At 29.3% G+C, this 14,399-nt stretch overlaps 1 protein-coding gene and 1 long non-coding RNA gene across 2 annotated transcripts in view; one reads left to right on the forward strand and one right to left on the reverse strand.

The window, feature by feature from the left end:
* LOC118198886 (ras-related protein Rap-1b-like) overlaps window positions 1-14,399 on the forward strand; it is a 268,135-nt gene that overhangs the window by 108,826 nt on the left and 144,910 nt on the right. The window lies entirely within an intron of this gene.
* Window positions 8,545-13,289, reverse strand: LOC146998270 (uncharacterized). The gene is made up of 2 exons (XR_015040052.1): window positions 13,034-13,289; window positions 8,545-8,708 (listed from the first exon to the last, which is right to left on the reverse strand). It is a non-coding gene; the product is annotated as an uncharacterized LOC146998270 (long non-coding RNA).

Consider the following 14,399-nt stretch of genomic DNA (forward strand, 5'->3'; position numbering starts at 1 on the left):
ACATATAATTAAAAGTAAAATAAGGAATTGTTTTTAATTATGCAAAAAAACAAACCTCAAGATGTATTTCATTCCAACGGAAATAAAATAAGTTTCGTTTTCTTGGAGCATAATAATATATTAATAAAATTGATATAATACACTGGATAAAAATAATTTATAATTGTTGTTAAATGATTTGATTTTAATGGGAAAATTTAGGTAAAGGGTAGCCTATTTTGTTCTGAAAACATGTTTTACCACCAATTCTATCATAGAATTCTATCTTATTCTTCCTAACTTTATTCCCAGTACAAAGCTAAAATTTGTGCCGGACCTTCGCATAGAAAGACTTAAAGCTTCGCTAATACAAAAGTCCAATTTCACATATTTTCGCGTCGACACTATATTCTGTAGTAATGTTTTTATTACATATTAAACCATAAACAATTTTGCTTTCTGTCATCAAACTGGCATTCAGGATAATATTTATTACAACAAAGGAAGATACCATTATCCGTTTGATCTTCCTTTTCACCGAAATCTGATAAATATCATCGATATATCTCTGTAAAAATTTTAAAGTGTTTCCATCATTTGGAATCTTCTAATAAATCTGTTACCACATAATTATAGTTCAAAATCTCTTTCATTGCTTATTACACTCTCTCTGATGGGACATGATCACCATTATATTTAATGTAGATTCGACTATATGTAACTGCATTCTTTTAAAAGAAAGCCATTTTAAAATGTAACATATGTATCATCATCAAGCAACATGAAGCTTTTTAAAACAAAAATGTAAACAGTTCGTTTTTTACAGACACCTAACTTGCAATAGTCTGTTAGTCCATTGGTGGCATAATATTGGTATTTAGAAGGGTAGAAAGAAAACTGCAAATTTGACTTCTCTTTGCAATAAGCATTCAAACTAGGAGGAAATGGAACCTTACCCAGATAAATTGAAACCTTTTTAGTCTTGGCAATATTTTCTGCTTTCCTCCTAAGTATTGAAATAGAATTTGCTAAAACTGTAGGATTTTGGTATTGTTACTAAACATTAAAGTGCTCACAGTGCCTCACTGTATTTCTTTCTGATTATCCTAAAAAACATTCTCTTGTTTGTTTTGAAAAAAAAAATGTACTCAGTGGCGTGTAGCGTCCTGACTCTCCATCGAACTTCCCTATTATATTCCTAATCGTTTTACCTTGATGAAGTTTAAAGCTCTCATTCTTTTCTCTTTTTATTTCGATTCCTAAATATATAGATATTTCTCCAAGATTTCGAAGGTCAAAATATTCCTTGAGAATTCGTTCGACTTCTTGAACCGATTCATACTTGTCACTCACGACCAATATGTTATCAGCATATACGATTATACAAGTTCTTGTATTTGTTTAATGTGAAGGAACATGGATCAACGTTTCGTTAGATATATCCTTTGTTGAATAAAATTTCAGTTATTTTATCATTCCAGTTTCTGGCTGCCCATTTTAGTCTATTTTTGGGTAGAACAACAAGGCCCAGCAACGAATATAATCCCCTGCTAGGGTAACCGAGAAGATTGATAATATGGATAAACAAACAGAAGCCCACAGCAGCATAGAAGACACCGAATCATGGTGCCAAGTGGCTGAAAACCACACAACCATGAGTGGACTATGGAGGTAAGAATAAACTTATTTTTTACCTCCATGGTGTGGATAGGCGCATAGAAGACGGCGGAACCCTCGAAAGTCCCGCTTCGAGGAGCGTCTTTTTACAGCGGACTGAGAGTGCGGAACGGTGAACCGGAAACCCTGAGTGGAACGCCCAGACAACAAAGCAGAGAACCGGGGATAGGGTGGAAATCTTCTAGTGGCCTGCCAGAACACTGAAAAAATCGGTTCCATAGAATTCCTTGCATATCTGTCTAATCTTCGATTCTTCCCTACATGCAGCGAATCAGCTGAAATTCTCTTCGTGACACACAGGTATCCGAATGAATTCGAAGAGAATTCTAACTTGGGAAAACACGATACCAAATAACATTAGTGGCACTTCTATTTACTCTCCGGCGTATTTCTTGTGTTACTCCCACTTATCTTATGGATTAGACAGTATGTTGTATTTTGGACTGCTTTAAAAATTTTACGTCATGCGCATATGCTATTATCTACAAGCATAAATCTTCCATGTATTATCATGAATTTATAGTTAACTATAAATCTACCTTAAAGTAGGTGATGTAGTTTATTTTTTGCACATTAATAATTTCTTTCTTGAAAGAAATTTAATTATTTAGATGAAAATAGCATTTATTTTATTGTATTACTACACGGTATCCTACACGGTATACATGGTATCCGGTACTGCGCTACAGTTTTAAATCAGGAGACGTATCATCTTGTGTATTTTGCAATTAATCTTTATGGAGTTAATTTGCTGTATCAGTTTGTACAGTTATTAGGATTTTTTTTCTTTTTTTGAAGCAGGAGACGTGAAAAATTAGCAATATCATCGTCGGGACTCGAACCTTGGACCTATCGAATACGCTTCGAGTAGTTCCAATTCCATCACAAAGGCATGCAAGGAGGAAGAAAATACCTTACTCCCCCTCTTAAAGGGCGACTGGGGATTAGGAGACGCAATTGCCAAATCTGGTGGTAATGGATTTTTATCTATTACCTTTTTAGTTCGGGCGCCACTTATAGAGTCATTACGTTTTTTTTGAAGCAGAAATAATGAAAAATGATCAGTGTCCTCCCCGGGACTCGAACCTTAGACCTCTCAAATACGCGTCCAGTGGGCTTCCAGTTACACAATGAAGGCAGGGAAAAATACCTTATCAATTAAAGAAGTGAAATAAGTTGAAGAGGAACAAATACTTCGTATTAAAATAGGAAATTTTTTAATTTCTGTTAGATGTCAGCTTAAATCCTATCGACTGTTTTTACTTTTCTTGTACGAAATAAAAAGGAAGTATTCTAATCCCGAAAAACTTCGGGATCATTTTTCAACGAAAATATCCATTTTGACCGCTATCGAATCCGTAAAGATGTTTTTGCGTGACATCGGTACATAAGGATAGAATAAAGGACTCTTTCCCGCCAAAAAAATATAAAACTGATTTAAAATGAATTCTGTAACGAAACAGCCATTTACTCAATGTTAAATAGACATGCCTTTGTATTCTTACTTTTCCTGCAAGATTCATCTCTCTAGGGTTTCATGTTACATTATTTAAAAAAAAAAAAAAAAAAAAAAAAAAAAAATACAACACTTTGAAATAGAATTGCCTAAAATCATCTGTCTATGTAAAATATTCGTAACAATTTTCAGTCTTTTTCGAGTAAAGAGATATGTGGCGTTCCTGCAAAATTTCTTAACAGAAGCGTAAACAAAATCTGATGCTTTGTATGATTAATGATTGTGTCTTAGTTAATTTAACCGGTTCCTTTTGCTTTGGGCTAAAATTTTACTAAATGTACCAACCTAAATTTAGAGCTTATAGCTTTTGAACATTTTAACTACTTAAACATAATCTCATAAATATCTTATCTTTTATATCCATCATTAACCAAATTGTTAAAAACCGCTGAACAATGATAATTTGGACTGCGATCGAACTTGTAACGCAAAGAATGCAAGGAAGGCGATGAGTGCATTGCCTCAGAAAATCTTCCACAAACACATTCTTCTACATAAACAGATAGCTCTTGTGTACTTTGCCGTATTCAAGTAATTACAATTGTTAACGGGCTACATTTTAAGTAAGGTCTCTTTGTGAAAACCATTTGAATTTCCACACGTCCATTAGAATGAGTACGCGCAGGATCCCGGTATTCTTTGCAGAGAATCGGACACCTTTTATATATATGCCATCTGTATGTATGTTTTGTAATATGAAATTGAAATGGTTAAGACAATCGAGCGGTCCTCCAACAGTAAAATGCGGCCAGTAGTCTGGCTGTTAACAATAAGAAGCCTGAAAGCTGCAGATTACATCCGCACATATATGGAGCATACAGAGATAATGCAGCCAGCGACTGTAACGTGTAAAAATGGGTTAGATTCTAAAACAGTGGTGGAGATGTTAAAACCACCGTAAATAACTGGCTGTCATTATAGTTCTACGAGGAAAGTATGCAAACACTCGTTGTTCGTTGATAATTGAGTAGGAAAAAAACAGCATTGTACGTAAATTCACAAAAGCATTTAAAGTTTATTATTATTATTATTATTATTATTATGTTGCGTTTATTGTAAAACGGATTTTACTCAAAAAATAAACATCCTATTTTTGCAAAAATTGTTTTAACATCCGTATTTTGACAGAAAACGTTTTTTCATTATGAAATGATATGCCGACATTTTTCTCAAGTTCGATTCCATGCATCAAATTATTACAAAATGGCAATTGTAGTAAAAGTCGTCTTTTTTCAAAAATTAGCACATAAAATTTTAAATTTATATTTCATACTTCCTCGCTTTTTGTAAAATCAGAAATTTAATCCAAATTAAATTCATATATATTTTTTTAATTTATTAAAAAATATTTATTTTATAATAATTTATATATGTTTTTCGAAAACAAAAATTCTTCTGAATAACCTTTAAAATTCAATTGCAGCCTTTAAAAATTTCTCGAAGGAATTATCATCAGATATTTAAACTTAAGTACTTTATATTTAGGGAAATGTTCAATGAACTCTGATTGCTGTTTTGGCTTATTCAAAATTTACTTTTCTCTAGTGTTTTTTATGCGTATTGACACATTTTACTCATATACTAAACTGAAGGTCTTAATCTTTGTGACTAACTACGTATATGAAATTTATTATAATTTACTATTTAACTCGTATATGAATTATCGAATTTTATTTGCGAAAGAATACAATTTTAAAGGAATATTTTTGGAAAATCCTATAAATACTTTTTCCTTACATCCTTAATACTTTTAAAATACGTAGGTTAAAATTATTTTAGTACTTTTTAAAAAAATCTGAGTTTTTATGTTTAAAATGTGAAATTAAAAACACGAATTTTAAATTTCCGAAAGATTTTAACGTGTGGTCATTGAATCAGAAAAAAAAATGTCAGCGTTAATTTGAATTAGAAGTTGTACAAAAGAAATATTTTTGACATCTAATTAAATATTAACGCCACAACAAATTGTAAATATAAATAACTCTAAAACTGAACATTATTTATGGTTTATAATGTTTACTAAATCTGGTATTTATGCATGAGTGTGGCCTAGAATCGAAACAATTAGCAAGTTATATGAGAATAAGTTTGGTTCCATGGCACTATATATATGTCGGTACAATGTTATATGTATAAAATCCAATACTTATCAGTCGCGGTTTCGAGATAGGAAACACTCAAGCTGGATTTTGTCGATCGGCCTCGTAATAAGTAAAAGGTATAGAGCTACACCATAATTTTTGCCTCGTAGTGCATTTCATGTTATGATTAGAATTAGTTAACAAAGGTAAGAATTTTCTATTTGAGATGTAACCTCTACATAGGTGCCATCAAAATCTTAATAATGTAATTTTGCAGGATCTTTAAAAGCTAAATCATGTTTTGCAAATACGGTAAGATCTATGTGATTAAGTCTTACACTAATCTTTACAATAGTTCTCAAAAGCGGACATCATATATGGTTACCAAACATATACATTGCAATTTCCATATAAGAATAATAATACTCATTTTATTATGCTTTCCATTTTTGAAATTTTTTAATAAAACGTTTCATAAATTAGTTACTCTTAAATAATTCTATGAGTATTTTTAGAAAATAAGTTTTACATTTACTATGGTGTTTCAATTATAACAATTTTAGCCCAAAGGAGCAATTTGCGCAGAAGGGCTATTAATTTCAGTTTTGGGATTTTGCGTCGTCCACTGTAAAACGGCGTTTCACTTTTCAAGTTCTTGTCACCAAATATTACGGCCCTGCATTATATTCAAAGAAATTAAATAATGCAGAATCTGCATGAATGTATTTATGTTTCTTGAACTGTGAAAACTCAACGGTACCTAGAGACCTGAAATTTTGAATAACGTAGTCCTCCACTCAAATATCGACATCTGGAAGAACAAATTTGGAATTTGTTTTATTATCCATTGCATATTTTTTTTGTAAACCTTTAATGAATTTTTGATTAACAAACTCAACGATTTTAAAGCGAAAAATGGCAACGTTGTACGAAAAAACAAACATTTTCATCTCCAGCTCGCGAAATTGTGTATTGGAAATTCTAAAATTCTCTTTTTAAATATTTTGTTATATTGCTGTTGAACGGAATTTTATGGTTTAATTGCGAAGAACATGATATTTAATGAATAAAGGTAACAGACAAAACGTTAATTAAAAGGCTCCTTTGGCGTAATATAAAATCTGAAGGCTTTCAGAATTAAACAAAAATTGTTTCATTTTATTTCCCATTAATTCTTCTTATTCCCCTTTGAGAATGTTTTTTTTTAAAATTTGGATCTTCTTTGTTACGGCAAAAATTACTGTTGTACAAAAAAGACGTACCTTCTAAAACACTTTTTAAGATAAACTGGCTCGCATTTGCATTGCATAGTATCTGCCACGGAAATTTCATAGCAAAAACTGAAAGAGAATTTGATTATTAAATTATGACAAAACACTAGAGGAATATTTGTTTAAGGAATAGGATGCCTTAGTGGAGGAGGTAGTGAGAGAAATTTGCTCGTATTTATGTTCTAAATTGGGTTTGGATCGAACTACAGTCTTTCCACAATTTTTCAGTCTTTCAATAGTTTTCCAATTAGTCGCTCAAGAAAAGAAAATACCACACTGTAAAAAAAAATCTGTAAAGTTACTAAGAAAACTCATGGAAACTGGGATGCCATGGGTTATTTGAGTAACAGAAACAGGTGTTTTCTTTGTAACATTACAAGAGTTTAAGCCTGTAATGGTTACAGATTATTTGCGTGTAATATTACAGCAAATAATCATGTAAAAAGAACATGTTTTTCTCATGTAAAATCCCAAACGATATATCTGTAATGGTTACAGATTATTTGCGTGTAATATTACAGCAAATAATTATGTAGAAAGAACATGTTTTTCTCATGTAAAATCTCAACAGATATATCTGTAACCGTTACAGGTTATTTACTTGTATAGCAAGTTATTATGTGAGTAGAAGATACTTTTCTTAACGTAAAATTCCAATGGTTGTATCTGTAAAGGTTTCAGATTATTTCCTTCTAATATCCCATTAAGTAATTATGTGTGTAGAATATATTTTTCATAGATAATACTAAAGGATATGTTTATAAAAGTAGTAGATTTTTTTTGTCTAAAATGATGCTTATTATAATAAAATATATTGAAATCAAGATGTTTTGAGTAAAACAATATCTTCATGTGTATATCATTATACAGATATATGCAAGTGAAGCATAATAATTCGGCTTTTTAAATTAGTCAATTTGACCTCAGAATAGCATTAATTTAAAAGATGTGCTTTCAACAGCAATGTTCGTTTTTCAAAAAGTAACATTAGTCTGTTGCAGAGTATTTTTGTTTTATGAAGAGAAACTTATGTCTGATATTATTGAAAGGCCTTTCATATTATCATTTTGATTAATTTAAAAGTTCAAATTGATATGCTACTCCTTATATTTGCCCTGTAAAATAGCTGAAAAAAATAGTATGTTTTATTTGCATGTTAGTGTCAGTTAATAAGATATGTTCTAGAACTTTCTTTTTAGTAATTTTAGCTAAAATAGACACATGTTGCTTTAGATTTAACTTATATGAGTAAACGTGTTGCATGTTGATATGATCATATTATTACAGTAAAAGACATTTTTTGAAATATTTCTATGAAGAACTCAGAACAGCTGTTCTTCATATTTCAAAAATACATTCTCTCCTTCTAAAAAATGACATTTTCAGTAAATTAAAGAATTCAACATAGCAATGAACTTCATTTTGTTACTACAAGGAATTCAAATTTTGTTCATACGCTTGAATTACAACGTCTAACTAATTTTTTTTATTCTTATCTGCACTCAGTGTTTGTCAACAGTCTGCTATTGTTTGAAATAATGCATAACTTTTTTACTTACCTTCAAATAATTTCCTTTGCATTAACAGATAGAAGTCTTTCATTAAAAACCTAATGTCATGCTTTTTGAATAAGCATAAAACTTTGCCAACTGACCTTAATTTTTAAAGCCTTGTTTCCCTTAAAATTCTTAATAGAATTATGCCTTTAAGAAATTTATTTCTAAAATTAATACTTCAGTTTAGCTTAAAATTTAATGCATTTTAATTTTACCTATAATTTTTTACAAACATAATATGTAATAAATCTAAGCTTAATATTTACCATTTCGAAAGTGATACTAAAAAAGTATTCCTAGATATTATAAATTTCGAGATTCGCATACAAAATTGTGAAATAAACATGTGACAACAGAAAACAAACTTTATGCTCTCTCTATATTACAGCATGTTAATTAAGAAGTTTATTGAATTTATAATTTTATTGTGAAACACTATGAAGCAAATAATATGCTAATTAAAATACAGAAGTAAAAATAATTTATTACTTAATTCATAAACTTTACATAAAACCTGAAAAAAAGAATTAATTAAAAAATAACATAATTTAATAAACATTTCATAAAAATTCGTTTCGACTGCTTGGAAAAAATGAATGGTTTTTCTCCTCTTTGTAAACCATGTCTCCTAAATAAAGAAAAAAACATTTCTTTTAAAATCATAATCATGCTCTTAAAAAGCTTATAAAAATTATTTTAATAGATGTTTTAAACATGTGCTTATATAACACTTTTAATCATATTTCTTTATAATATCTTAATTAAGAAAAGTTTAAATTCTTTAAAAAATTGGATTACAGTGAACCGTCTCATTACGACAAGCTACCTCAGTCAATCACTTTTTAAATTTAATCAGCATCCCTCATAAAATAACTAATTAGTAAACATAACTTCGCTAGGATGCCCACTATCATTTAAAGATCAAAATTTTCAGGAATCACGTAGCTTAGAGAAGGTTCATTGTACAAAAACAGCCAATATTCAAATATTTTCATAAATGAAGGCACCATAGTTATTTAATATAATATACAGTATACTTATATTCAGAATTCAAAACTTGAATAAATTTCTCGAACTGTTTTAGCATTCGAAAAATATTATATTTATTACCTTAAATTTCTAAAACAATATTACATATTCGTCCAAAGGAATCACTGGGACTCGGACAACATTTTCCCCCTAGCTTTCTTTTAGCACAGGATTTTGAATATGTTTTAAAGATTTAGGTAATGTTTGTCTTCCTTAAGGCGCTCACAAAACAAGTTACCCTAAATGTTTTGTCCGCATAGTGGTCATTTTCATCTTACTAACTGATTTGCTAGTGAATTTTGGATGCATGGCCTATCATTGATGAAACAATAATAGTGAACAGCTTCAAGAAAATGGGGATATCTAATGCTCTTGATGCCATATTCCCACTTATTTTTACTAATTTTATCTTCCGAAAATTAAGAGGGAAAAATTAAACGAATAATTTAATTTCCAAAGGACACAGTCACAGTAGGAATATAACAAATGAAAAGTAATCATGGATAAACTACTACTATCACAATATTATTTATTTAAAAGAAACCTCTATTTCAATAAGAATACACATAATTGCAACATCTAATAAGTTATCTCATTTCTTCTTTATAATTTGAACTTCTGTCATTCTCATTGTTGTTCTTGCAAATCCTTAGGCCTCAGATCATACATAAATAATTAGAGAAGGTTGTGGTCCGATGCTTGCTAGGGTGAACATTCAGCTGATATGGCAAAATTGCACAGTGAATGGCAGTTGGTATTTGCTTTCACTATCATAGATCATTGTTTGTATTAGGCTGACATAATATTCAACAGTTAGAAGAGAAAGATTCAACGGGGCCTTAAGTGTGCAAAAGTTTGCCTTTGTTAGTATGACGAAAACAATCATTATGTTGATAAATCCATTTCAAAATCTTGGAATATTCATTTTCTGAATGCATTAAAAGGGGGAAAATTATGTAAATATTTTTTTAATTTTCAGAATCTGGTTCTAAAGCTGGGTGGGGTGGAATATGCAACGCAATACGATAATTCTGAAGATCATTGCTCGTGGCAGTACAAACTAAACGGTGATAACTTGCATGCTGTAGAAAAAGACACAAATTGCAGTTCCAGATGCATTAAATGCTTTGAGGTCTAGGGAGTAGCAGTGGGCAATACTAAGAGTGAAATTCAATGTATAGGGAAGTAGGAATGAAAATTACTTTTATTAGATAACTTAAATGGTTATGGTACTAAGCGTTCTTATTGGAATGTAGGTTTCTTTTAAATAATAATACTATGATAGTTACCAGTAGTTCATTCATGAATATTTTTGATTGGTTATGATCTTATTGTAATCACATCCTTCAAAATTAAATTGATTGCTTAATTTCCCCCTTTTCATACTATAATATAAAAGGAGGAAAATAGTCTGGAAGTAAACATAACTCCTCTTTCTCTCTCTATATATAGACATGTATCTTCGTGTGCAACTAAGCAAAACAAATGTGACTTTTTCTTCTTTAAAAAAATTGTGTAAATAAATAGAATTAAGTTCATTTCAAAGACCTATGACACATGAAATATACATGAACAAAATAAATTAGAAAATTAAGTTCAAATAAATTTTAAGCTAAATTACGTGTTGCAATGTAAGTTGCAATAATTCAGTTGTAATAATTAATACTAACAAAACCAAACATCATATTCCCATTCTGCAAAGTATAAAAATTCTTCTGCAAAACTGAAAAAATGACCAACACTTTGGCTTATTTGATAACTTTCAAATTCACTCCTTTGTTTGCATTTAGAATTTATAACTTTAATTTTCCACAGAAATTTGTTTTTGATTTTAAAAAATTTCACTGGCATAATTTCATTCACTTCAGCGTATATTAATAGATGCAGAAGGTTTTTGTACCTTACATAATTTTAAATCTTATGTAAACTAATGTAATTAATAACAAAATCAAAACATAGATCAGAAACAGCATAAAATTTAATTAATAATTACTACTAGTGTCTCACAAAATGCTATGAAATTAATTAGTAAAATAAGAATGAGATAAAATATATAGAATTAATATTCCACATGTGTGAAGTTTGGAAGTTTCACGTTAAATATTTTTTTTTAATTAAGTATTTTTTAAAATGACCCCTTAAAGCATGGGACCTTTCGTAATTAGAACTTGCAAATCTGCTTCGCTAGTCTTTCATAACATTGCTTTTCTTTTATTAACAAGAAATATTGCATTCAGTTATTTAATTTAAGATATCAAAAATAATGCTACTGAAAGGCATGAATACTTACTTAAATTTGAAATTAATTTGGTTGACTTAAAATAATATTTAAAAAAATAAATCTTCATATATAGGTCTAAAAATCAGACCTTATTAATTTTCTTTTATTTGAACGATATCTGAATTCTGCCTTAGTTTGGACTAGTAAATCATTGGGCAATTAAATGCCAAGCTATAAGAGAACTAATGTAGTTTATAAATGCACTGAATTTTATTTCCGGTATTAACTTTCAAAGAAAGTAAAATTTTCTGCATATTTGCATCATTTGGATTGATAGAATATGGCAAAGCATGCAAAGGCTATCAGCCTAAAGGAAAGTATATATTCATAGGCGGTTTTGTAAGGAAAAGTAGCTTGCATTTCCATTTATTCATGTGTATATATATATATATTGTTAATGCTAAAATCAATGCTTCATTAAAAATTCATTATTATTTTATTTTTAATACAACATACAGATACAGAATTGTTTTAAATTCCAATAAACAATAATAATTTATTTTTAAGAAAACTTATTTTATGATTTATATATTATATTACATGAATAAGAGAAACATTTGTCAAGAAATGTATTAAACTTGTATTAGCAGATTCATGCTATCCTAGTAACAAGACTATCATACTTCAAAACTGTATTAAAACTGGGCAAAATAAAATCAACAAAAATTCTACATTAAATGTTTAAAAACTTATAAGTATGCAATGGTAGTTATATATACAATATAATATATGTTGTCATTTATAAAATATTAATGAAATGATATTTTTGGAAATAATGCACAAAATTTTAGTTTTGTTTTATAATTAGTTTAACGAATTGTTAGAAAAATATTTTAGGTCATTTCCATTTTTCCCCTGTTGATATTGGTATATTAAAATATATGGAATAATTAAGTTGCATCTAATTAGTAAAACAAAACATTACGAAAAGTATGATACGGCATATTTTTAATCAATATAATTACTTCATTTTGGAATTATAATATTTTCGTAAGAAATTAATACCACTGAAAAAAATATTATTACACTAAAGGAATAAACGAGATTCTCGACCGCGTTGTTCAAGTTTTTGTAATTTTACTTCATAACACACTCGTACATAAACATATTAGACTGAATTATAAACCAGGTATAACTAATTAAATAATCCTAGAAAAAGAATAAACTAAACCTAGTAAGCAAAAAAATATATACATTACATTCAGAATTCTAAATGTTTATATAAACGTTTCTCGCAAGGCCTGCCGGGAAAAAGATGTCAAACGTTCTTTGGTCAGACGATTGGAAAAGAACGCTAAAATGATTAGTTTTGTTTTCAACAACCACACTACCATTTCAATTATATACCACAAACAGTGATTAAATTTGGGAATAATTAGTTTTAAATAATAATAAGGGCAGTTGAAGGCGTAATTTATCGGATGCACAATGACAAAATACTACTATTAGATCTGCATTTGGAATAAATATTTTGCACTCTTTCAACTCATTAGACATTACGAACACTGATATTAATTAATCGCAAAGCTTAAACGTTTAAATACTTACTCACTACATATAACAGTGCAAAGTGCGTGAGAATAATCTGCATAAAATGAACAAAAAATATTTCAAGTAGTAATTGTAAACATTTTCTTACTTACCTGCGCTATACAACCAACATGCATTCAGCCATGTTTTTTTCTGCAACTAGCTTTCAAACACTTTTCTCCTGATTGGCTAATTTCCAGTCAGTCACGTGATTCTTCCGCGCGGCTACTGAAACATTATCTGTAATGTTACAAGCAAATCTGCTGTTACCGCTACAGTTTGCTTTCAACCTGTTACCATTACAGGAAATTCTTCTGTAACTTTTTGATTTCTGTAACTTTACAAAACTTTTGCCTGTAAAGAGCGAACTTTTTTTTTACAGTGCACTGGTTCGTGAATTTTATCATTCAATGCCGTTGTTAATCTTATTCCCGCTAATGAATATTTTAAATTTATTTTTAATTCAATTAATTTCATTTACTTTTGAATTTGCTGAATTTATTCCTTTTTAAATATTAGAATTTATATTTAATACCTTAAAAACGCAAACTTTACAATCAACTAAATCTATTAACATACAGTTAATTTTTTTTAACAAATAAACACAGTTTTACGGACTAAATACAATTTTAATTCTAGAAATAACCCACATTTGCAATCCAGTTTCAGGAATTCACTTATGACATTTTCAAATATCACTTTGTGATCAAGATTTGCTGACAAATTAAAAATCAACTGTTAATCAACGTGATACAGTTTGAAAAAAATATGCCTCAAATGCATTATCATTTCGAAATAATAGATGTATGCTTAAAATCTATTGTATATTGAAATTTTTGTCGCAATTAAAAATCAGAATACAAAGATTTGTTATACAGAACGAGCTTCAGCCCATTTAGTCTTTTAGTTCAGTCTACTAGACTAGTAGACAACACTGAAATACATAATATTCTATAATTAGTTGAATATCACATCGTAGGTTTAGAAGAAAAAAACATTCTTTACACAAACACTTGTATCAGAATGAATTTTTTTCCACCTATAAAGCTGTGAAATTCCGTGGTAAATTGTTTGTTTTATTTTCTAAATGCGGTGCTGCAATCAGCGTCTCAAAGATAAATACGAACATTTTGAATTTTAAACAAGAAATTCAGTTTTATTATATCCAGTAACCCCCCCCCCCAAATAACGCAGAATAGAATCAGTTTAATCTCTAATCGATTGATACTAATCCACTGTAGAAGATAAACATTCAACTGCAACTGAGTAAATGTTTTATCAGGTGGACTGCCGTATTTCTGTTTAAGAATTTAGAGAGTATTTCGAAAGTGATTTAAAAGATGTTCCCTGACAACTTAATACAGATTTCGTCAGCATTTTTGAGAAGATTTGTAAATATATTATCAGCCTCCTACACAGAGTTTTCAAAGGAATGATTTCAAATGAAATTTAGAATAAACTAGATATATTTAATGCCAG

The sequence above is a fragment of the Stegodyphus dumicola genome, chromosome 3, assembly GCF_044657685.1.
Source record: "Stegodyphus dumicola isolate Sdum_Otavi_A_Nest chromosome 3, ASM4465768v1".
NCBI lineage: Eukaryota > Metazoa > Arthropoda > Arachnida > Araneae > Eresidae > Stegodyphus > Stegodyphus dumicola.